The following is a 27,285-nucleotide window of genomic DNA, read 5'->3' on the forward strand; positions in this document are numbered from 1 at the left end:
CTTTCTTTTTGTTCCCAACACTTTGCACAGTGCCTGATATGTAATACACACTGAATAAATTAATGATTGATGGATTGATGTGCAGCATGGATTTGTCAAGAACAGATCATGCCAGACTAAACTTATTTTCTTTTTTGATAGTTACTAAATTGGTAGATCAAGGGAATAGTCCAGAAATAACTTTTCTAAATTTTAACAAAGCCGTTCATAAATCTTCACATCCTATTCTTGTGGACAAGATGAAGACACGTGGACTAAGCAATAGTAAATAGCAAATGATTAGGAACAGACAGATAAAAAGAATACTTCTTGCTGGCCCTATGTCAACTTGAAAGGAGGTCTCTAAGGTTACTGGAGATTGCACTTGGCCCTGTGCCATCTTTTTCAGTGACTTTGATAAAACTACTAATAATAATCATAGCAAACATTTATATAGCAACTTAAGGCGTGCAAATTACATATATCAACTCATTTATTAATAATGAAAATAGCTAGCATTTATATAAGGGCTTTCAGGTTTGCAAAATCCTTTACTATTTTATAGTAATTGATTCTCATAATAACTCAGTGAAATGGATGTCATTATTATTGTCATTTTACATATGGGCTAACTAAGTCTGAATGACATTAAATGACTTGGCAATGATCAGACAGCTAGCAAATGTCTGGATTTGGGTCTTCCTGACTCCAAGGCCAGCACTCTGTTAATCAATCTTTCATACAGCACATATATGGGAAGGATAGTTAGCACATCAGATGACATAGTACACAAAAACATCATGACTAGGTAGGATGTTGGGCCAAATCTAATAAGTTTAATAGGAACAATACAGAGTTTACAGTTGCATTAAAAAAAACGACAAGAATACAATGGGAGAAGCTTGGCCAGACAGCAATTCATCTGAGAAAAGGTATAGGGAGTTTTAGTGGATCACAAATTCAATATGAGGTCATGGTGGGAAATGCTAACCAAAAAAAGCTAATGTGATCGGAAGAAAAGCCTAAGGGAGGTAATAGTGCCACTGTCCTCTACCCTCATCAAACCACACCTGGACTATTGTGTTCAGTTCTGGGCATTCCATTTTAAGAACACCAATAATCTGGAAAGTAACCAAAGAGGGCCACCAGCAAGGTGAAGGAACAAGAAAATGTAACATATGAGATCAGTCGAAAAAATGAGACAGATAGGAAAAAAAATCTGAGGAGGGGGGAAGGGAACGACGGCTATCTTCAAGTATTTAGAGGTCTGTCACATGAAAGAGCAATTAGATGTGTCCTTTGTCACACAGAACAGAACCAGGAACAATTGGTATAAAATGCAGAGAAGCAGATTTAGACTCAATGGGAGGGGAAAATACATAAAAAGGAGAGTGATCCAAAAAAGGAATGAGCTTTTTCAGAAAGATGTAGGTTCTTGTTCACTAGAAGTATTCAAGCCATGACTGAATGATAACTTCTGTGTGCTATTAGAGGGAGTTCTTATTGAGGTGTGAGTTGGGTTGGCTCAAGGTCTAAGTTCCCTTCCAATTTTGATATTTTGAGATTCTTTCCACCAGAAATGCAACTTCTCTCACTGTAACTCAGCACTACAAAACTAGATATAATAAGAGATCAAATAATGGGCAAGTTAAAAAAATAAACATACTGTTTAGAGACCTCAGAGGAGAGGAAGAACATCACATTCCCTCTCCCTTATATAAATATCACTTGTATTTACTTATATATTTTCTTCCTTAATAAAACGTATACTCCTTGAGGGAAGATATTATTTTGTTTTTATCTCTGAATCTCCAGAATTTTTCTCAGTGCCTGGCGTATAGTAGGTGCCTAATAAATGCTTACTGAATAAGTGAATGAAAGACTTAATGAACAAACCAGAAGACCCAAGTATGCATCCTAGTTACATTTTCTATCTGTATTACAATGGGTCTATTGCTTAACAGCTCTACGACTTAGTTCCCTCATCTGAAAAATAAGTATAAGTTCATCTCATCTGTGTGTGAGTGTGTGTGTGTGTACAAATGCACATGCACAAGAGAGAGAGAGAGAGACAGAGAGAGAGAGAGAGAGAGAGAATTGTAGTGATGAGGATCATAATGACTGTTCCACAATGTCTTGTTTCCAAAAGTTTTAAAGGTTGTCACTCTTAATCACCTTGTTTATTATACAATCATCATTGCTCCAACCCTGACCATTTATAAATCTAAGTGAATGATCCTAAAATATTACCTAGGAGAAGGAACACCATGACACACTGAAATTCAGCCTCAAACAGCCCACACTGCCCAGCAATAACAACAAAAATAAAGGAAGTTGGTTCCTTTTGAACAAAGGAATTTTTTAATCCAATATAAACAAGAGAAAAAGCTCCAGGTGACAAGAGACCTTAATCAATATATAAACCCCATCATTCACTGTCATTTATCAGGGATCAAGTATGGGCAGTTCCCAATTTACCAAAGCTGGTAAGCCAGCTGCGTAATACTCTCAATGTATTTTGTCAGAAAATTGGTGCTTAGGTTCCCTGCTAGCCTAAAAAAAGTCTAATCTACTCTCAATGTAGTTGAAATTGGAGGAGAAAGTTGGGGTTGAATAGACTGTGTTTAGAGTCAAGAGATCCAAGTTTAAATACAGATGCTACTTCTTACTTAGCTACATGATTGACTCTCTGCTTCAATTTCTGTTTGGTCCTAGAAGGCAGAACAAGAAACAATTGGCAGAATTTGCAAAGCACATTTTAGCTTGACTTAAGTAAAAAAGCTTCCTAACCATTCATTGGAACCCTCTCAAAATGTAATAACTGAACTTGGGAGATACTGGGTTTTCCCTCATTAGACATCTTCAAGCAAAAGGTAGGTGACCAGTTGGTGGCTATGTGGTATAGAGGATTCTTATTCAGGCATGGTTTGTTCTAATGGGTTTCTTAGCCCCCTTCCAAGCTTGACATTCTGTGACTCATTTGTCAACATGTCAATACAGCAAAAACCTATGATTTTGTTGATATGGAAATGCCTAATGTGGAAACTCTCTATAAATATAGAATATAATTTGTCTTTATAAATTGAGCATAAAAACACATAATTTATTGGGTTGTTGTAAGGTAGATGCCTATATAGTCACTCCATAGGGATCTAAACTTTTGAGTACTATATAACTGTAAACTATTATTATAAAACTAACTTGATTTACCCTTCTGAGTTGATGCCTGTACTTTTATGCCGTCCTCCTGTCTTTTTTCTTCCCCTTCCTGCTGTCCTTTCCATAATCTTTCAACTATATTGTGAGCTATACAAACTTTCATGGACTAGTTTGGGATTCACACAAATTCTCTCTCAAACAGTATTTCTATGGAGAAAATACATTAAAAGGATGGTTAATAAATACTTAGAAAAGGAAGTGATGACCACATAGAGAAACAATTTGTAACAGAATTGGATTATCCCTTTCCCCCCACTCTCCAGAAATGCATGTTCCTGCCCCAGTATAACACAGAGAAATAAACAATATTCATAGATCTGGTATGCTGTAGATTGTCCATTAAAATGGAAACGCTGATGTTTTTAAGTCAGGGAGTTCTTATATACTCCAATGGGATGGAATCCAATTCACATATCAAACTTTTGACCAAACTTCAACATGGGCAGCTATGCTACGGAATCCTCAGATGGGTGCATATCAAGCAAACTATCAATCAATATTTCTTTCTTAAGCACCCATGTTCTAAGCACTGAATTTACAAAAAGAAGCAAAAGAGAGTCCCTGCCTTCAAGGAGCTTACAGTCTAATAGGAGAGACAACATGCAAATAAATATATACAAAGCAAGCTTTACACAGGATGGGTGGGGGGAATTAACAGTGAAGGCATTGGAATTAAGAGGGGTTGGAGAAAGTAAAAGGTGGGATTTTAGTTGGGACTTAAAGGAAACCAACTATCACATAAAGAAATGGTGAAAATAGGGAGAGGGCAAGATATGCTCTGGGTGGTATATCATGGTGATGGCTGGGAAATGGCATGGATGATCTGGGCCTCAGCAAGATAAGCCATGAGCTCAACTCTCAGAGCTAAAGGACCCAAGAGTGGAGTCAATCTTATGGTTGAAGGGAGATAAGTAGGATAACCAGAGAACAAACAGTGCAGGGTTGTGGTAACTAGTTAGTTGTCTCTCTTAAGAATGGTGACTAATGCAATAATAAATAGCACTAGAAATAGTCAGTAGAATGCATAAGTGGTACTAAAAAAACAATTTCAGGTAAATCATCTTTTAGGGTAAAAGCAGTGGATCTTTTTTTAGGGGGAGAGGAAGGTGGCACCTGGGTTAACAGCATGTAGCAATTTATCTCATTTGTCACAAATTTTCTGAGAAGAGCTTCTTTGGGTATGTTGAGTGAATGTTTGGGGGTGCTTTTTTAAACTAAGAATTTTGATGGGCTCTGTTCTGAGAATTAGTTGATACCACACTCAGCAATTAAGCTGAATTCCTAATTAGATTTCTATAATAAAAAGACCTCATGAGAATCAAACATTGATTTCATTAAATCATATGTCTAACCTGATTATGGGCTATCAGTCAGTGTCCATCCATGGAAGCAGAGAAAAAAAATCTTTTCTCCTTTAGGGCAGCCAAGGTCTGCCTTCACTCTGGAAGCAAGAAAATCCAATTATACACACACACACACACACACACACACACACACACATACACATATACATGTACAGGGCAGCTAGGTGGCACAGTGGATAGAGGACTAGACCTGGAGTCAGGAAGACCTGAATTCAAAGGAGTTCTAACTATGTTAGCTTGGACAAGTCACTTAACCCTGCTTGCCTCAGTTTCCTCATCTATAAAGTGAGCTGGAGAAGGAAATGGAAAACCAATATCTCTGCCAAGAAAACCACAAATGGGTTCACAAAGAGCTGGACATGACTGAAATGACTGAAGAATAACAACATTATGTATATATAGATAGATAGATAGATAGATATAGATATATATAATAGATGAATCTCTATAGATACATGTGCATATTTCTATATTTATGCATATGCACATATATGTCAGTGTTTGTACTGTGTATTTACAGAAACACACATTTATTCATCCATTTGTTTATTTAAAAGCATTGTTTCAGTTTGTAACACTCCACAACTGCTACAATTCCTCTCCAAGCTCCTCTTGGAAGCTTTCAGTTCATGGAGAATTAAAACAAAGCACCAGAATTGTCAAATCCCTAATAAACAAAATGTCAAAAAGTCAGTATCCATGAACATTACCTTCAAGGACGTTCTGAAGGTGAGATAAAAAAAAATTGGTTGTGGTCAAGTTGAATCACATTTCATTTTTGACTATATTTTTTGACAAAGGCAGGATTGATAGAATCAGAATATCAAGGGAGCTGAGGGGAGGAGGAACTTTATGATTTTATATGAAGAAATTTTCCCCAAAGATATCTGTATCAGAGGGCAAATGAACTGGTCAGATATTTCATATCCATTATTATCTTTTGAAAGGTGCTAGGGTCACCTTTTCTCTTTCCCCTCCAAATGCACACAATGACAACAGGTAATAGTATTAGATGTAGACATTGACCAGAACAACACCCTTAACCCCACCCCAAGAAACAATTGTATTTCAGAAGTGAGTGTGAAAAAAGGGGTCTCCTGAGCTTCTGGAAATATGTGTGTGTGTGTATGTGTGTGTGTGTGTGTGCTGAAAAGAATCTGAGGGTTTTAGTGGGATGCAAATATGATATGAGTTAACAAAATGATACAGCAGCCAAAAAAAGCTCCATTAAGAGAAGCATAGATTTCAGAAATAAGGAAAGCATAGGATCTCTATGCTTAATCTATTGTAGTTAGTTCTGAATACTATAGTTTTATAAGGACTTTCATGATCAATCACTCAGTAAGCATTTATTACGTACCCCCTATGTGCCAGACACTTGTGCTAATGATGAAAGTCCTCCCACCCCCACAAAAAAAAAAAACATACCACCAATCCTTGACACAACACCAGTCCTGCACTTAAGGAACTCAGAGTACACTGGTTGAATAATAAACTGAAAAATGTTCAGAAAAAGCCAGCAACACCTCCAATCAATACAATGATCCAAATTAAATTTCAAAGACAATTCCAAAGAACTCGTGATGAAAAATGCTATCCCCATCCAGAGAGAGAACATATGGACACAAGTGCAGTTTGAAGCATTTATTTTTTTTCTCTTTCTTTGCTTTTCTTGCCTTTTTTTGGTAACATACCTAATGTGGAAATGTATTTTGTATGCCTTCTTATGATAACGGGTATCTTGTGTCTTGCCTTCTCAATGGGTGGGGGAGGGATAACTAGAGGAAGAGAGATAATTTGGAGCTGAAAATGAAAATAAAAAGACCCCCCCCATCAAAAGAATATCCAAAGAAAATCATGTCACAAGAGGGTCAGTAGAAAAAGGAACTGGAAATTAATAATAGCTTCCTTGAAGGCTCAACTTTAGACATAGGCTGGATGACTAGGTATGATATTATAGATACCTTGGGGTTATAGATTGTACTAAGCTTACCTAGTTTTTGTTTGGTTGTTTTTTTTGCTATGGTTGAACTGGAGGAATGGCATCATAAAATCTTAAGCTAACACCACCGGCTCTAGAGAATCCACTGCAGAACAATTTTTATCAAAAAGACCAACCTGTCCTTTCCCCTCCATTTATGTCTCTTGCTGCAATAACTTTCCACCTGGGTAATAGGTCAGAGACCAAGACAGCCTCAGCAACCTAGCCAGCTCAAGACCCAGTTTTCAGACTCTCCCTATCCACTCTTGCCTCATCAGATCCCAATTTCATGAATCTTAGCTTTTGATTTCTCTCTTCCTAGATTGTTAAAGCTTGAATGGGGGGCTTAGAGATCATCCTTTCTAATGTGCACATTCAACATATGAAGAACCAGAGGCACCAAAAGATGATTGTTCAAGGTCACCCTTAGTGATAGAGTTGTGATTTGAATTGGATCCTTGACTCCCAAACCAATATGCTTCCTAGTATTTGTTCTTTGTATACAGTGTTACAAAAGTAACTGATGAATGACTAAAGTTGTACTAAGACTTGTGGAACAACTCTGGATAGCACTTTGAAAATTGAAATGTATTTTTTCATTTGATCCTCATAACACTGGGAAGAAGTGAGTATTATAGATATTATTGTCTCCATTTTAGAGATGAGCAAATTGAAGTTCTGAGGTGTTAAGTGACTTGCCCTGGGGCATGGAGATTTGAACTCAGTAGTCCCTGATTCCAAATCCAGCATTGTCTCTACTATACTTCTCCACATTTTTGCCTTTCTCCTATGCCATGCTTCCAAAATATACCAACTTAGTATTTCCTGCATCCCCTGGGCCTCCTCACAGTGTGAGCACATCATACTTGTAACACCACTGTTGAAATGCATTATTACAGAGTTTTACCCAGACCTTTTATCCCAGAAGGAGAACATTTTTGGGGGGAAAAAAAACCACAACTCCTATTTAGTTTATTCATTCCATTATATTGTTCCACAATACAATGCTACCTCCATTGCTTAAAAGTAACTTTTTTTAAGAAAAAATAATTTTCAATATTGTTACTTTCAATAGCAATTGTAATTGTATTTACATGGAATTGTACATAATTGTAATTAACATGGGATTAGAAAGGGTCTTCTTTACATAATAGCTCATCTACTGTCCCCAAGATATGAAGGACAATATGTGTCCCAAGAATCTAAGCTTCCATGGAACAGAGATGTAAGAAAGAAAACACATAGTCAAATAAAACATACCTACCAAAAGACTTATGACCTAGCAATAGTTCTCTGCAAAATGAGGAAATGTGTTTGCATGTGTATGTGTGTATACATACTACCTACTTCACCAAGGTAGGTCACCAGGGTGTTGCAAGGGAAGCACTTTGAATAATTGTAGACATTACAAATCAATAATTATCCTATTTTCTCCAATCTCTCAAACAGTGTCTTACCTATAGTAGATGTTTAATAAATGATAGTTGAATTTGTTGAATTGAAGGTAAAATATCATAAAGAGATGCTTGATTTAATGAATACATAACAAAGACCAGGCTTTAGACATTCTTTACCTTTCCTTTCTCCTTTCTTTCTGTGGTCTTTTTTCTCATGCTCCAACCCATTCTATTTTCTATGATTCAAATATATATCATCTGTCCTGATCTCACTAAGAGCCCTTTACTTTTTTATTATTTCTCCAAGCATCTCTATACTAAAAGAAAGATCTTGTCAAATAACAAGAACCAACCTCTTCAGGTAATGCCTTTTTTGTTCTTTATTCACTGAAATCCCATTTGAAACACAAATTCTGTCTGTGCAATTGGAGGGTTTGAAATAGACAAACTCTACCCACCTTTGCCTCCCTAATAAGAGATGTCCCAGATCCTTAAAGCTTTTGGGGACAAGGTTAACTGCACTTTTGTAGGACAAATGGTCCCAGGTGAGTAATTTTCTATTCTTGATTTTCCAAGTTACCTGGTATTTGGAACATTTACTCAGTTCTGTCAAAATGTATGAGTATGTTTGTGGCCATCCTGGAATTACTGTGCTGTTGAGGTATGTTTAAATTTATGATAGCCAATTTTTCAAAATTTCTGTTATATTCATATCCTCATGGGTTGTTGGAAGCAAAAAGACCAAACGATACAGTTGCTTTTCATATTTAAGGGGTGTTCCAATTATCGTTTGGACAAGAAAATAATTTTAAACTGAACATCAGGGGCTAGACAGAATTCTATTTCAAAATAAGTGACTTTGACTTATAAAATACTGACATGGTTTTTCTTATTTTTCTCCCAGGGAATGCTAACTTTATGTCTCAGAACAGGAAGAGGCAGAAGACATTCTTTGGTTCTAAAATTCACAAGGAACAGGAGAATGTATTTGTTTTACTGGGGGAATGAAGAAAAGGGTCAAGAAAGACATAATATAGTTTTTTTAATTATCAAAAAATATTTCATGTCAAGAATCCTTTGGCAGTCTTATTAAAGCTTATGGATTCCTTGAAATTATGGTTTTTTTTAATGTTTAAAATAAAATATACAGAATTACAAAGAAAAAATACATTGAAATAAAGATGTAATTTTATTCCTAGCCTATTTCAGACCCTTCAAAATCTATTCAGGACTTTCAGGTTAAGAATACCTGATCTAAACATAACTTTAACTATTCCCTTTAAGTACATGTACATGCGGATTCCTGGCTCTGCTGCCAAAGAGAGAGAATAGGAAAGGGGGTATATTCAATGGGTTTCTACCACAGGTATCTATCTCCCAGGCTGGCTGTGAGCACCTCTGGGAGGTGCACCTTGTAGGAAGTGTACAAATAATGTCCTCAAGGACGTTTTCTGTTCTTATTCTATTTCCTACTAAGCTGATCTCAACAGAAGCTCCTTTTGAAGCCCAGGGAAAGCAAATACAAAAAGAAAGGAAGAGAAAAGCAGCCCTTGGGTTATGCATTTAAAAGGGTTGAGAATTAAATTAAAAGGCTCAACTTAACAGTTAGAAGTGTGTGATTTCTGGAATGCTTTCTCTTTTTCTACAAGTTACCAAGTTGTCCAACTGGACATATTCAAATCAACTTTGTCAAAATAGTCCCAGATGGAGTAGATTCAAACATAGACAGATATTTCTTTTGAAGAGCCACTCCAGAGAGCATTTGTAGCACCACTGATTTTTACATAGCAGTAAAGTGCAGCACTGGAGGGGTGTGGGGAAGGAGGAAAGGAACACATTTGGGATTTATTGTCAAAGAGCAAAGATTGGCAAATTCATTGACTTCTCATTGTTTCCAAAACAGTTTAATCTTCCAAGAAGCTGTACAATGAAAGTTTCAACCTCAAATGACAATTTTCTAGAAAATTGTAAACACAGACAATATGGAAATTGTGGTCAATTCAGGGAACTAAAATCTGTCACACACACACACACACACACGTAGACAATTAGATGGATGGCACAGCAGGTAAAGTACCCAACCTGGAGTCAGGAAAACCTGAGTTTGAATGTGACCTCAGACACCTACTAGCTGTGACCCTAGCCAAATCACTTAATCTTATTTGCTTCAGTTTCTTCATTTGTAAAGTGAGATGGAGAAGGACATGGCAAAACATTCCAGTATCTTTGCTAAGAAAACCCCAAATGGGGGTTACAAAAAGAGTCACACAAGACTGAAACAACTGAACAACAACACACACATATACACCTCACTGTGAAATGCTGGGAATGAAAAGCCCTAGCTGAACCAAATTGACAGATATTGATCATGGGGAATAAAGGTACCATGAGTCAGAGGTGACCTTGTCAGAACTCCATGTGAAGTGGACCAGTGACTCCAAAATCATTTTGCAACATACCAGGATATCTGAAATTATATCCAGGTATATATAGAAATTGTCAAAAGGTTCTTGAAAAAAAATGATTAGCTTCAATTTTTCATGATATTTTTATAAATGAAATATCCCATATCAAAATGGATAGTGACAGTCACAAACACAGATAATGATTGGGTCTGATGATTCACTTTACTGAGAGACAAAATAAGGTAGTAAGTAGAGAGCTGAATTAGAAGTTTGGAGAGAATGGGATTGATATCCTGCTTCCTTAACTTAATATAAACCGTGTGACCACAAGTCTTATAATAGTCTCTGAAACTTTAAATGGAAGTCCTAATCTCACGTGGTTATGACTGACAAATAAGAGCAAACATCCGATGCACTTGGTAAATCTTGAAGGGCTTTGTAAATGGCAGATATTGTTAATGGTTGTGGTATGGTGAAGGGAAAAGAACATTGGATTTTGTGTCAAAGACCAGAGTTCAAATCCAGTTTTCTAACTGTATGACTTTGGAAAATTCTCTTGATCTCTCTAGGCTACCATTTCTTAATCTGTAAAATGAGGGAGCTGGATAAGATTTCTTTACTGGATAAAGATTTTTCTTTTTTGATAACATTCCTTATAGCTGTTTTTTTTCATTCAATTCAATAAACATCTATTAGGTTGCTACAGTATGCAGAGCATTGTAGTAGGCAGAGACCAAATCTAGTTGATTTAATCCTTTTTCTGGATGAACCTTACTACTAAAAGGAAAAAAGAAATAATTGACATTTGTATAACACTTTCAGGCCTACAAAGTGCATAAGGCATACTTAGGGAAACAGTAGGGAGACAAATCTGAATGAAACAAAGAGTTCTTGACTTATTCCATGACTTACAGTACTTAGTACAATTCCTGCCACACACTAAGTGCTCAATAAATGTTTGCTGATGGATTGGCTTATTGTATATGATACATTTTATTGGGAGCATGAAAAACTTATATTTATTTCAGAGGCAACAGTGTGCCACTGAAAATTTTTGGAGCTGAGAAATGACATGATCAGACCTGTGCTTTAGGAATTATTAACGTAACTGCAATGTGGACAAATCACTGGAGACCAGAGACATTGGAGGAAGGGAGTGTACTGTAACACCAAGGAAAGGCAACTTCCCAGGTTCAGAATACCAGCATAGGTTCTCTCCATTTTATTCAGTGACCAACCAAGAACAGAGAAGATCAAAACATGACATCATTCCAAATACAGCATTTACTAAATGTGATTAAATAATCTCCAAGGACTACCCCACCCCAGGACTTTCCAATCATTCAATCAATTACAAAGTCCCTGTTCTAAATACTACTCCACCCCTAGGCTATACCTTCATTTAGTCCACCACAAAACCCCTCTTCTCAAATGGAGATTAGTTTCCAAACATAAGTAAAATACATTCATTTGCTCAACCATAGAACACAAAAAGGTCAAAAGTTCCCCACCCCTGGATCACAATTGAATCTACCCCAGAGTTACATAAAGTTTAAGCCCAGCACTTAATACCCAAATTGAGGTCTTTTCTTCATCTTGACATGAGGCAAGTTCTCAGCAATCTTAGTTCCTGGGGAGACAAGGCTTAGCAAGGCCATAAGATACATTGCCAGTCCCTTCATGAATTCATCTTCTGTCTGTAGAACAGTCCTAGAACCCCTGAACACATTAGCAAAGCCCTCTCCCAGGATTTCTGTAAACATACAACAAGAAAATCCTTCTTCAGGGCTTCTGAACCAACAGAAAGGCTCCCAGACCCCTGCAACAACAGCACTGTCCTTCACCAGTGGACAGTATTCATTCTGTCTGCAGGACAGTCTCCAGACCCCTGCAACAACAGCACTGTCCTTCACCAGTGGACAGTATTCACTCTCTGTGTGCAGAACAGTCTCAGGGCTTCTTAACCAAAAGCCAGGTTCCAGGACTTCTTCAACAACAGGACTGTCTTTCACCAGTGGACAAATCTGGCAAAAGAACATCAAAACAGACAGACAAAGTACCAGCAAAACAGCCATGTCTCCTCAGTCCTTGGCAGCTCAGGGGGCAGGTCTCAAAAGTCCAGGGCAATTCAAAGCGGCAACCAGCAATTCTCTTAGTCTCTCTCTCTGCCCACGAGGTGCTGCTTCCAAAAAAAAGGTCTTCCGCCTCTCTCTTGTCTCTCCAAATCTACGTCATCAGCTCCTCCCAGTTCAGGACTTTCTTTTCACATCAACAAGTCCATCCCACAGGTGGTATTAACAAGCTCTGGGTTTTAACACAATCAATTTGAAAACCAAGCCCAATACAGGGGAATCTCCACATTCCATTACTATCACAGGGAGGTCAATCCAGATGAAATAATAATGGTCTGGGTGAAAAGGTGATGGTTGTGTGAATAAAAGAGGAGGAAGAGGAGATATTTTATGGCAGTAGAGTTGACAAGATCAAGCAACTTATTAGATATGAAGGTTTATGGAGAAGACAATGATTACACCAAAATGAAGATACCTCTTTGAGTCAATGAACTGTGATGGTGTGATCCCAATATCAGCATATAACACCCCATACTTGGGGGCCTGGGGTGATCATATCAATTTCCTTTATTCTCAGGTCAACTTGTCCTTAGGGTATACAAAATCAAGGTAATTTCAGTTTAGGAAAAATCTTCTTGTAGTCTCTCTTCCGTTTGGTGCTTCAAGGTCCAAATTCATTTTGTGGAAAATAGGGTGATATCTGTCATGGGAGTTTTTTTTAATTTTTCCTTTTATTATTCAAGACTCAAGAACATTCCTTCTGAAATCTTTGATTAACAAAATCTGTCTTAATATTAACACCACCAGAACAAAAGCTATGCCATGGAATATAAAAAAAATTTTAGAGCCTTAACATCCCTTACACAAGAAGCTAGAGGAAAAATCTCAACTCTCCCTGATTCCTTGGTAACATATAAATCCTCCTCCTCAATCAGTCTATTTGGAGTCCTCTAAATGTAGTTTAATTTGTTACCTGACTTGGTTTACCTATAGAGTTTGTTTGACAAAGTTTGTTTTTCTAGGGGATGTGTGAGATTATGACTCTAATTATGTTTATTCAATTTTCATGACGTTGAAGGAGGTATGGGATTATGCAACTGTCTTTTCTTTAACTTTTATACCTAAGAGGAATATACAAGCTTAAAATCCATAAATGAACTATTTCTCTGTCACTGTGATATAATGTTGCCTCTAAAAAACTTTGTTAGAATCCTCATTGTTGTTCAGATTTTCTCTGAGGCCTGAACCTATGTTTGAGGATAATAATAAAACCTAGGTTTTTATGTCCATAATCTCTGCATTGTGGCAAATGTATATTGGGGAGCAGTTATCCATTACATGAGGGCAGCTAGGTGGTGTAGTGGTTAGGAGTCAGGAAGACTCCTCTGAAACTTATTTGCTGTGTGAGCCTGGGAAAGTCACTTAACCCCATTTCCCTCAGTTTCCTCATCTATAAAAAGAGCTGGAGGAGGAAATGGCAAACCACTCCAGTATCTTTGCCAAGAAAACCCCAAATGAGGTCCTAAAGAGTCAGACATGACTGAAAAATGACTGAAAAACAGCAAAACCCATTACATGAACACAGGGAGGAGTTATTTTCTCCCCTAATGTATCTTTTACCCAAGATTTCCACTCACAGATATATGGTACAATTGGTGGAAAAGCATGTGTGTGCTCACACATTTGCATGCTCTCAAAAGCTTGTGGTTGAGTGTGGGGTGAGGCAATATGATGGAGGACAGACAAGCAAACTGAGAAAGTTCCCTAGGTAGCTTCTATTTCAAACAGCCATTGGGTTATAGTTCCAAGTTCACAAATTGTTCTTAGGGTGCCTTTGGAAAACGTGTGGGTGCCTGATCAAGTCTTCAAGTAGACAAAGGACTGGATCTACCATGGAAAGTTGAAAAAAAAAAAGGTCAAATTAATGTTATTTCCTTTTCTGGCTATAGTCATGGGGGCCTATTGTCTCCAAGTGCACTTAGCTTTCCTAAGGGAGAATATACCCTATTGTCATGATAATGATACTGGTTCACACATTTTCTGCTCTTTAAAAAAATTTTTTTCAAAGACTTTCCCCATCATAATTTTAATAATCAACATTCTTTCACTTTCACTAGTCTAATTGTTGCTTTTGACTTTTTGAATATTTCAATTTGAGTAGTTAGCCATTCTTGGAGTTTGCCAGCTAAAATGCCTAAGTTGGATCAAATCAGTCAAAGTAGATTGTGAAGAGAAAATTCAAAAGTATGTCATTTTTTTTCAACTTCTAAGTTGTTCGACTGTGGCCAAAGTCAAAAAGTTATTGCCTTGTCACTAAAGATATGTAGTATTTAGGAAATAGAGCTGTAGGCAATGACCTGATTTTTAGAATGTTTTACAAAGGATCGGATACGGTTTGGATTCTCTAACAGAGACCCTACTCTAAGCTTAAAGCTCAGAAAACTATCACTAGAGTAGGATGGAACTGGCTTTGTACAAGGGCAGGAAATTTGTCCCAGGGTAGGAAATGCAAAAGTCTGCTAACAGCGCTTGCAAGCCTAAATTGGAATCCCCATTGTCTATTCTTGAGACTTTGGGCAAGTTTTTGATAACCTCTTTGTGCCTCAGTTTCTCCAACTGTAAAATGAGGGGGTTGGACTAGGTGGGTTCAAAGGTCCCACACAGCTCTAGAATGATGATCCTATGATTCTCTAAATCAATGGTTCTCAAATTTTTTGGTCTTGGAACAACTTTATACTCTTAAAAATTATTAAGTCCCCCTACACTCTAACGAGCTTTTGCTTATGTGGAATATATCTACTGACATAATTATAATATTAGAAGTTAAAATTTAGTAGTATTTTAAACATAGTTTTTACCTCATGAACTTCCTGAAGGGGTTTCATGGATCCCTGGACATGCTGGGACCACAATTTGGGAACCACTTCTTTAAGAATAAAAGACCATGACAGAGCCTAGTAGTGAGGTTGAGGCTGATCTCAGGAGAGGCATATTTGATGGGGGAATGATAAAAGTGAGGGTAGCTACAGGCTCTCACTGAGAAAGTAGCCCAGTTGTCCAAGGTATTTCAGGCAAGCTGGGAGAGAGGGCAGAGAATAATAACACCATTATCTAAACTCTGGTCTGGCAGATGAGTAGGGAAGGAGACTTGGTCCTGTCCCAGTGAATTGGTCTTTTCAGTACCAACAGCAGTAGTCCTTTATGGACCTCTTTGCAGTAGGTCTTGACACATGAAGAAAGGGGATGGTATAATTACTGAGAAGCCCAGGGACCTGAAACAACCAGGGAACCAGGTCCTAGTCCATGAGTGGCCCTCAGAGAGAAGGGAACAAGGAGGGAGGGAGCCTTGGTTCTAACTGTTCCTCTTACTCTTTCTGTCTTCTAGCCAAACTGGATATTCACCCTCCCTCTATCCCACAGTTATCTACCTCCTTGCCTGTGTCTAATCTGTTTAACTGTATCTAAACCCTACCCTACCCTACCCATCTCCACCCGCAAGGCCCAGCTCAAATGATGCCTCATCTCATTCATGAAGCTTTCCTGTATTTTCCCAGCTAGGAGTGATCACTCTCTCTTCTAATCTAACAGCAATTTGTATTCTTATTATTAGAATATTTATCATCTCCTAATTTCTATTATATTTTTATATATTATGCCCACTCTACTAGATAGTAAGCTTTTTGAGGGCAGAAATATCTCATTTATCTTTGTGCCTTTCCCAGCTACCTGGCATAGTGGATTGAACGTAAATCAAAGCTTTTTATTAATAGATACTTAGCCAATGTTTTTTAAGTGAATGATTATATAATAAATGTATTTTCACTTAAAGTAAGAACTTTGGACTAATTGAGGCTATTTTGAATACTGAACAGCTGGGATTATGCAACATTTTTAAAGAAAGCTTCATGTTCAAGTAACTATAATATATCAGACTAGGTTGTGGGCCCAGTGGGTACAGAAGACAAGAAAACTTGAAGGCTAGATAGTGCCTCATCCCTCTTTGTACTCCTTTCCCTGAACACAATTCCCTGTATACTATACTTGCAAGATAAAACTTGTTAATGATGCTGGTGGGTTGTACTGTTGATGCAAAGAAGAATTTCTTTCTTTGTTGTTGTTTTTTTTTTTTTTTTGCTTTTTGGAGGGCAATTGGGGGTAAGTGACTTGCCCAGGGTCACACGGTTAGTGTGTGTGTGTGTGTGTGTGTGTGTGTGTGTGTGTGTTAAGTGTCCCAGGTCCTCCTGATTCCAAGGCCAGTGCTCTATTCACTGTGCCACCTAGCCGCCCCCAAAGAAGAATTTCTAAAGGGCTTGGAAATTTATCCCTTTAAGTAAACTAAGCATTCTCCTCAAACCTTGTTTATACTCCTTTATTTAGCAAACTTTTCCTTCACAAAAAAAATGTGATACGAATTTACTTTAGTCTGGACTATGAATCAATAAATGATGATGATGATAAAGCATTTATTAAGTGCTTCCCCTATGTGCCCAGAGTTGCATTAAACTCTGGGGATAAAAATATATGCAAGGAAAATGGTGCCGACTTGCAAGGAACTTATATTCTAATAGGGGCAAGAAGTGGAATTGTTAGTGGAGAGCAGCATGGTTTAGAAATGGCCAGGAAGTAGGCAGGAGTATAAAGAACCTGGTTCTTGGCCAGATAAGGGAAAAGTTCACCTCAGAGCTCAGAAACCCAGGGTCAGAATCCATATGAGTAGGTGGTATAGGGTTAAGAAGGATGGCTTCATTGGAGGCACCATGGTCTAGAAGTGGAGACCTGGTTCCAACCAAAATAAGATGAAAACTCACAAAGGCCGTTTGATATATAACAAACTCTAGATTAATCTAAATTAATGAAATGTTATATCTTAAAGATGAGTCTGTTGCCCATGTTACTTCAATATATTCTATAGAACTTAACTCAGTGCTATCTATGTTTGGGACACAGTGTCAGACACTGAACAAAATACAAATTTCTTTGGAGATTCAGTCTTAGAGACATCAAGGTCTCAGTCCAGTTTGACTTTATTATTCAATAGTTTTAGTCATTTCTGACTCTTTGTGAACCTTTTGGGGTTTTCTTAGCAGACATTATAGAATGGCTTGCCATTTCCTTCTCCAGTTCATTTTACAGATGAAGAACTGAGGCAAACATGATAAAGTGACTTGTCCAGGGTCACATAGCTACTAAGTATCTGAGGCCAGATTTGAACTCAGAAAGATGAGTGGTTTTTACTTCAGGCCCCACTGTTTTACCGGAGATCCAGTTTCAAAACCTGTTTCTTCCACTTACTACCTTTGTGACCTTGAATAAGTCACTTCAGGGTCTCATTTTCCTCATCTACAAAATGAGGGTGTTAGACTAGATAACCTCCAAGATCTCCATCTTTAAATCTATTATCCAATGTACACTAAATAAATGTTTTAGCTATGATGGCACCCACACTTTCTTTCCCTGGAATGTTACAAAATGGGAACTCAAATTATTGTGAAAATAATAATTATTAATACCATCATAAGTATTAATAATACATTATGAAACTTACACTTTAGTACCAAAGAACATCTGTCTTCACAAAATAGAATGTGCATGTTAAGACAAACAAAATACAGGCAATACTGTGCTTGCCAAATGAAATTTTCTTTGGATTCCATTTTTATCTCCTGCTAACTGTGAAAGCTCAGCAAATTGAGGTGAGCCAAACCCAACAGTGTTAAACAATTTCATCAGTATATACCCCTGTGCCTAGGGTACAGGCATGATCACTTTTGATTGGAACATTTTAATTGGTTATCTGCATATCTGCACCTTTCTTGTGTCATTCTTATTATCAAGTAACCAAAAAAAAAAAAAGGTTTTGAAGTTACTGCTAATCCACTTTATAAATTAACACATATACAATGGGAGAGAAGAGCTGAGCTGTTATCAGTGTGACACTTTCTTGATATCACTTCTTTAAAGCTAAGGCTGTAGCTGCATGCAATTAACACCCAATAAGAATATTATAGTCAAATAACACATAATTTTCATGTGTTGAGAGAGGAGGGGTGGGTTTCATTTTGATGAGAAGATCATTTAGAAATAGTGCCTTGAAAAATAATGCTTTTGAAACTGCAAGGATGCATCATGCATCTGCATCTGAGGTCAAAGTAAGGCATTGCCAGGTTAAAGGCCAGGGAATGGCCAAAACGGAACAGCCTCTCTAGGGCCTCGATAAATATTTGAGGCAGCTGATGATTTATTTCAAAATCTATTCTGATTTTATCCTACTGAATTCAAAATTAGGAAACTAAATATCCTTGTTCCAGGACTTTGCAAACTAATGAGGGCCTTCTTAATTAGGAGTTGAAAAGCTCTTTGTGAGAAGGGAAAAACTTATTTATGGATACAGCCTTAAGAGAAAATAGATTGAATTTTTTTTCAGGAGGGCCAATAATAATAATAATAATGCACTTCCAATAGCAGTATCTTTGCCAAACAGGACACATTCAAAAGTGACCCCATGGTGAGGTAATGTTGTTGTGGTGGTGGTGGTGGTGGTGGTGGTGTTCTCAAAGAGGACCATGGCATCAGGGAAATGATGACATGACTTGCAGTTGACTTGAATTTGAGTAAGGGAGGGCTGTGCAAGGTCACCTGCCTCACTTTCTCCTCCAGAGATAATGCTTGTTGACTTCATTAATATTGCTAAGGCCCTATATTGTGCCAATGATTGTAGAGTATTTCTGTATATTATAAATATTATTACTATTCTAAGGTTATAACTCATTACTTAGAAATTGCAGCTTTACTAGAAGTGTTAGCCACTTGTAAACCTGAGATTACCTGCTTGTATATACGTAAGTAGGTTTTGTGTGTTTCCCTTACTATGGAAGCATTAGGTTTCTTGCTTCACTATAGAAGTTGAATGGCCCCACATTGGGTATGTTGTATGGGTTGAATTAGGTGGCTTCTGAGGTTCTTTTGAATGTTAAAATTCTGTGATTCTGCAGATGCCCTCCCAGCTCTTCTCAATCTGTGTAATATAAATCCTAAACCACTTATTCAAGGACTAGCTCAAATTCTAAGTCCTCTGTGAAAGTCTTCCTTGACAACCCAGCTCCAGTCAGTGAACTGCTATAGGACATAGCATCATGAAATGCTGATGCTTAGAGATGACTTAATCCTCATTTTAAAGATGAGAAAACTGAGGTCTACAGAGATAAAAGCTTGCCCAGGGTCACATGGCAAATAAGTAGGGTAGCTAGGATTTGAATTGCTATCCTCTGCTCTAGTTAGACCAAATCGAGGGTGCTATGCACAGTTCCAGGGACCACATTTGTGCAAGGACATTGATAAACCAGAAGGTTTCCAGAGGATAAGGATGGCGAATGTGAGAGCTCATCAGCCATCCACTCCAACCCATTTTTAAAATTTGTTTTATTTTTAATTTATGAAATAAAACATGCATTTTCATTCGATTCATTTTTGGAAAGGAATCCCCACTATAACATACCTAACAAGTGATTGTGTAGCCTCTCCTTGAAGATCTCCAAAGAAAAGGAACTCACCATGCCCCGAGGCAGCCCATTCTACTCTCAAACATCTCAAATTGTTAGGAAATTTCTTCCTGAAATTGAACATCTTTGCAATTTCCACCTGGTTGTGCATTCTGGAAATGAATAGGACAAATCCAGTCCCTTTTCTAAATGATAACCGTGATATCCCTCCTGAATCTTCTCTTCTCCAGACAAAACCTGTCCAGCTCCTGCAACTGATCCTCCTATGTCAGGCACTCAAGGCCCTTGACCATTCTGTTTGTCTTCCTGCTGACATCCATGCCTCTCTTATGCTCTGTCTCCACAAATAGACTGTGAATTCCTTAAGAGCAGTGATTGTTTTGGTTCCTTTCTTTGTATTTCCAATACTTAGCACAGTACTTGGCATGTAGTAGGCACTCAATAAATGCTAGTTGACTGACTGACCAACTCTGGAACCCAGAAATGAACACAATACTACAGATAATTTCTTACAAGGACAAAGTACATTGGGACTATAACCTCCTTTTTACTAGAAGCTATGACTCTGTTGTTGTTTTTGGGTCATTTCAGTTGTGTCCAACTCTTCATGATCCAATTTGGGGTTTTCTTGGCAAAAAGTTAAGTGACTTGCCCAAGATCACACAGCTAGTCAGTGTCTGAAACCAGATTTGAATTCATGAAGATTAGTCTTCCTGATTCTAAGCCCAGTGCTCTACCCACTGCACCACCTATCTGCCCCTTATAATTCTGTTAATGCCCCCCAAAGATTGCACTATTTTTTTGTGGATACCATATTATATCACTGACTTGTCACTGAGCTTGTAATCTATTAAACACCCCCCTCTGCATCTTTTTCAAAATAATTGTTGTCTAAATATGCCTCCCCCACCTAGTACTTCTCATGCTGATTTCTTGTAGCTTAGTGAAAGATTTTATTTTTATTCCTAATAAATTTCATTTGATTAGATTAAACCCAAAGCTCTAGATCAAGGGTCATGGAGATATTTGACAATCTAGTGAAACCTATGGACCTCTTCTCAGAATAATGTTTTTAAATGATCAAATGAAATGCTAATTTTTAATTAGAGGTTAATGAAAATAGGATGTCATATTTTCCCATCCAAGTTCTTGGACTCCTTGAAATCTAAAGGGTCATGGACCCCATAAAAGAATCCCTGCTCTAAAACCTCAACATCCTTTTGGATTCTGATTGTGTCATCCAGCATGTTAGCCATCCTCTCAACTTTGAGTTATCTGCAAATCTGATGAGCATGCCATTTATGCTTTTATTCAGGTCATTGATAAAAATGTTAAGCCAAGAACATACCCCTGGGATGCTCCACAATAAAATTATTGCTATGTTAATATTGAAGCATTCACAACTACTATTCCAGTCCAGTTGTCTATCCAGCTCTGAATACATGTAACTGTATCATTGTCTAATCTCCATTTCCATCTTTAATCCTAACGATTGTATGAGATACTTTATCAAAAGCTTTACTAAAATGTATGGAAATATATCCAAGGAATTCTCTCATTTCCTAGCTAATAATGATGTTTTTTTCAAGGGGGAGTTAGTCTAAATGAGCTGTTGTTGATGTAACCATGCTTCAAGGCATGAAAATGAGTCGGAGTAATCAAAAAATGTTTAGTCTCAAGAAGAGAAGACTTAACTAGAGACATCATACCTGTGTTTAAGTACTTGAAGGGCTGTCATTTGAAAGATAGACTACATTTGTGGGAAGGGGCTCCTATAGAAGTATAAGGAAGCAGATTTAGACCTGATATGAAGAAAAATGGAAACTTCTTAATAATAAGAGCCATCCCAGTATAAGCTACCTCTGGAAGTCTCTAAGCAAAGTCTGGGTAACCATTTATCAAGGACATTATAAAGGAATTTCTATTAAAGTATAGGTCAGACTTGATGACTCTCTTGGTTCCTTCCAACTCTAAACTCCTATAATTTTGTGATTCTGTGAACCTAGCTCTCTTGAGTCCCACTTTATATTGATGCATGGAATTTATATTATATATGCCTATGTATTACTTGTTTCTCTATGTATATGCATTTTATTCCCCCAAATGTAATATAAGCTTACATTCTATAAGTAAGGGGGACTTGTTTTGGGTGGGGCTGGCCCACCCTTTAATATGAGTATCTTTCTCCTATAGATGATAGATACATAAGCATGGAGTAGTGGCTGTAGTTCTGACCTTGAATTAAGTAAGATTTGGGTTAAAGGCCTATTTCTGATTACTAGCTGTGTGACTGTAGACAGGGCATTTAACTTTATATGCCTTGGTTTCTTATCTGTAAAAAGAGATTGAACAAATTTATCTCTAACATGCCTTCTAGCTCCAGAAATGTAAGCATAAGAATGGCTCTATCTGTGGGTTATAGAAACAAGACAAAAGACCTACTTTGACCTTTGGCCTTTTTGCTCTCCCCCCCACACACACACACTTAGAAGATACACTGAAGCACAGCAGAGTAGATCTATGATCTATGATCTAGTGGGTCTATGATCTGGGAAAATGAATGGGTGGGTGTGGGCGTGTGGAGGGGGTGGTGTACACACACTTAGCTGCTCTTCTCCTTACAGTAACTAGTATTGGTTGCCTAGGGGCAGAAGCAGAGATCCTGAGAGTGGTCTTTTCCAACCTTAGAACCTGAGTTGTAAAATTCAAAGCATAACAGAATTCCTGCAGAATCACACAGGCAGAGGACAACACTTTATTGTCCACTTGGTCTAGTATATAATTCACAAACAATGTTTCTGAATATCACTCTTCTTGGAGAGAGAAGAGGATCACCTACATCATTCCTGAAGAGTCTTTCTTGAAGAAAGATTGTCCTTGCATCCCCTAAAGGCAGCAAAGGGAACCTTTTTGACTTGGGGAAGCAAAGAACCAGGATCTTTTCATTACTTTCTGTTTCAGTGAGTGATTCAGGCAGTCTAGGTCCAAAGGAAAAGAACTTTGGTTGTTCCAGTGTTACAAGACATGACTGGTTTCCATTCAGTATCTTTGGACTTAGTGATTTAAATATTTTAAAATATTATGAGTTCCTTTCAGTCCTTTGACTGTCTATATTTATATATTTTATATCTATGTTTATATATTTTTCTATGAAATAAAGACTATCCTCCCTGATATATACTTTTATCATTCTGAGTATTTGTACAGAAGCTGAGAACTCTTAGCTACATTTGTAGAACCTGAGATGAAAACTATCTATAAGCTGTATTTGAAGATTGTCCTGGAGTAAACCATGACCTAGAGCATAATGAGCCCAAAAGAGAAAATGACCCCAATACTGACCATGTCTTCTTTGGAGGAAGTCACTATCTATATCTCCTTCTTTCAATCTTGTCCATATTAACTATCAAAATGTCTAACACAAGGCACCATGGTACAGTGAGAAGAGCCATATCTAGAGACAAAAAACATGAGTCTTTGAATCTTGTCTCTGCCATGGTAGGTGCCCAGGTTAATAATTAATTTGTAGAATGCCTATTTTACATATAACATTAGACAGCTAATTCTGGCTCACCCACTTGTTTTTAATAAATCTAAGAACTAAAATCATTTTTACATTTTTTTAAAATAAAGTTTTATCATATTTTAAAAGGTTAAAAACTATTCTTTGCTTTGGGATCTTAACCAAAAACAAAGGATTTGGCCCTCAGGCCATAGTTTATATCCCCAGTTCTAAACAATTTCCCTTAAAGAAGCCTGAACGACACATGATTTTCAGGTAACATTTCTAACTAATAGGTACCAAGGTCTAACCTGCCATCATTATAACTCATGAGTTGATTCAGGAATGAATGGGATATTGATGAGCTCATGGTTTCTGGAAGGGCCCAGAGAGAACCTTCTAAATCATGGAGCTATTTCTGTTGAGACTAAGTTGGTTACTGTGCAGTACCTTACTTGGAATGGCTCCTCAATGGCTTCTTCCTTTTCATGTGCTCATCAGTACATCGTATTTGTGTGGCTGGGCTGCCAGCATTAACAGGGAAGGTAACCAAGGTCCTATCTCTTCCACATCCCCTGTTTCACACACACTTATGGTGTTCTTTTCCTTGCCTTCCTCACTCCAAACACTGCCCCCTCCGGGGCCCCCTGAAAATCCCTGCTAACTTAGCTGGAGGATTTTGTTCTTAGATACTTTAGGGCTCACAATGAGGGTCCCTAGGTGTTTTATAGAATTAAACTTTACTGAAGCTTTCTCATATGCTATTTGACCCAGTATGCTCACAAACTCAAGGTCCTTTGGTTGGACTTTGCTAATATAATGGGGGTGGGCCTTTTAGCCTCCTCTTTGCTGAGCAGGGGCACCTCCCTTTGAACTGGACCCCATGGGAAGATGTGCTCTACCTCAGCAATAAAGGATTTGGGCTTTGAGATGACATAGCAATCCCTTGTGGGTCCCAGGGAATGTGAAGTTGTGTTAAAGATGTTTGCTGCATGAGCCTGGGAGATGTCCCTACTCAGAAGGCTATAACAGGAGCTAAGGCAAAAGAATTCTCTCTTTTCTTTTTCTTTTGTAATATATCTGTTGGGACTAGGAAATTTTCCTTAGGACTGCCAGGAACTATGGTGGCAATATACACACATGGCAGGGAAAACATAATTCCCTAAGAGAGATGGTGACTGGACCTCAAATTCATGACCTCTGCTTTGTGTTTTTTCTCTGAGCACAAGTGATTAAACACCCTAGCCTTGGCAGCCACTCCATGAACTGGAAAGTTTGAGTTCCAGCATTCATTGATGACTGAGTAGAAGGGGATTCCTGCAACTAAATGCTTCTCTAAGGAAAAAGTACAATATCACCTTGGCTTGCCAGAAGATCTGGACCTGTGAATTGTGTAGATAGTATAGGTCAGAGAAGAAAATGAAATACCTATTCATTAACCCACCAAGTATTTCATATCTTAGTTTTTTGGTTAATGTAAGTGTTTTAATCATTTTATGGTCAAGATAATAAATAACTATCCTATACCTGTTATTTATACAATGTACTTTGTGCATTGAGCAATCTTTTCTATAAGGGACACTATTAATCCCATCAATGGGGAGACATAAGACATAGATATGAGCCATATCCAAGCTTTGTTTCAGAGATTTTCCCTAGGACTCTGTTGGGGCATAATGAACCAAAGAGTATAATAAAAGCTCTGAGCCCCCTCAGAGGACTCCCCTAAATCAGATTGCCCCCAGGACTGATCCTGGTCTGCATGGGCCCTGATCCATAGCACCTGTTCTGAGAAGGGTTCCCCATCTCAGGTCATAGGTAACATATAGGGACGTATTCACAAATGTTTCCATTTAGAAATTGAATCTTCTTGCCAGTGCTGCTCTGTTCCTCTAAGAAGTACTGTAGTTGTAGAAATCATCTTCTGCATCAGTGTCCAACTTCAGAACCCTTAAACCCTGGAGTTCAAAGAGTAGATGCCAATGTGAGAAATAGACATTTCAGAATCACTCTTCACTCACTCTATACTCAGGGCAAGGATCCCAAAAGCAAAAGAGGTAGGATAGACTCAAAATCCAGTCATTGACTCCACATTTTCTCCTTAACATGTATATGGCTGTCATAGTCTTTATATTACAGCCATAGTCTCTCCTTACCTTACTATATGGTCACCACAGAGTGAGGAAATACCCTCTCTTCCTTGCTGGAAGTCAAAGAGAGAAGTCTTCTGATTCTTAAATGGCATACTCCACAAACCAGAAGTTGTTTGTCCTTGGTTCTTCTATAGCCTAATGAATGGGCAACTTTTTCTGGTTTTGTCACCAACTATCTTCACTAGAGACCCACCATCAAAGACCAATAAGGGATTGCTTCATCATCCCAAAGTGTACATCCTTTAGCACTGCAGAGCAAATATGCCCAGCTCAGTGGGAGAAACCTCACAAAAGCAGACTGGGGTGGGGAGGAGGAGAGAGAGGAAAGAAGATTCTTCTGGCCATTCCTATTATATTACAGTTAAAATTAAATACATATAATCAAAGTTCCATTTTCCCACCATAATAAATTAATTTTTATTTAGGTCCCTGAGACTATCTACTATTTCAGAAATTTTGTACATTTCCCAAGATATGTATATTTTTCTCATAGTAATTACCATTTAAGATCTATTTTAGCCATATTAACATTATCTTATCAAATGTCCTATCTCAGAAGACAATAGGAGAGAGTAAAGTAATCTATTTTTCATGGTAGATGAGCACACCGAAGGACTTTTGACTCCTCGCCTACACTATCCTACTTCTAGTTAATACTTCATAATTTTGTCCAAATTATCTCCTCCGGATGTCATTTTGACCTTGCCACAACCATCTGTTCCCTGGAACTGCTTGAGATATGGGAGGGAAAGGACTTGATAAGCTAGGGCAGCACAGTGTGGGAGTATAAGTACTGGGTTTGAGACCTAGCTCTGCCATGTTAGTTAGAGAACTATGGGCAAGTCATACAATTTCTATTAGCCTTAGTTTCATCAGCAGTCAAATAGAGATGATGATACTAAGGAATTATTTTGATTAAAGTACTTTGTAAATTACAAAGCTATACAGAAATGTGAGTAATTATTATTGGTGTTACTATTAGAAATGGGCTTAAGGTAGAACCTGGAATCTGGCACGTTAGGCCACTCAGCCATCAAGGAGACTATATCAGGAGCCAATCTTTGCTCCAGCTGCTGCCTTGGAAGCAAAAATCTATTAGTTCATTGAGATTCATACAAGTGTCAAAAGTACGTGGGCACTCTTTACATCAAAGATGAGTCACTCTTGGTGAATACAGTATCATGTGCCAATTGTCTACACAGCCCTGAACAAAAGAAACAAATGATGATCCCCTATACTGCATTCTGTAGGGAACATAGATATATCACCTGAAAGCCCCTTAAGCTGACTGAACCCCCACAGGGAGACACAATACATTTGCAGAAAGAAGTTCACATGGCCACTTCACATACAAGGGGACTTTTCCTCCGTCTTCTTGTTCACAGTCACTCAGAATGAGACTGCAGCTGCAGAATGGTGGCCGCTAATTCAATTATCAGCAGCCCTCTGCAGCTGAATCCCATGTTACATTCTCTACAAGCAGCCCCCACCCCTGTGGGTGTAACTGCCTACAAGCACACACTGGGCTATCAAACTCTGAGCGCTGGCACATACTCCCCCTTAAACTGTACCAACCTACCAACTGCTTGTTGCTAAAAGGCTGGAGAGAATTGTAGAACATGCATATGAGGGAATTATTCAGCAAATTTGCCCAGGAGACTTGGAGGATGGGGGACTGGGATGAGGAACCAAGAAATTCTGAATAAGCTATAGG

General features: G+C 38.0%; 1 protein-coding gene across 1 annotated transcript in view; it reads right to left on the reverse strand.

Annotated features, from left to right (window-relative positions):
* The window catches only part of GRM1 (glutamate metabotropic receptor 1), a 294,731-nt gene that overhangs the window by 223,607 nt on the left and 43,839 nt on the right, over positions 1–27,285 (reverse strand). The window lies entirely within an intron of this gene.

The sequence above is a fragment of the Petaurus breviceps genome, unplaced genomic scaffold (genome assembly GCF_028583685.1).
Source record: "Petaurus breviceps papuanus isolate PSGF00001 unplaced genomic scaffold, PetGlider_PUasm1.0 90784, whole genome shotgun sequence".
Classification (NCBI taxonomy): domain Eukaryota; kingdom Metazoa; phylum Chordata; class Mammalia; order Diprotodontia; family Petauridae; genus Petaurus; species Petaurus breviceps.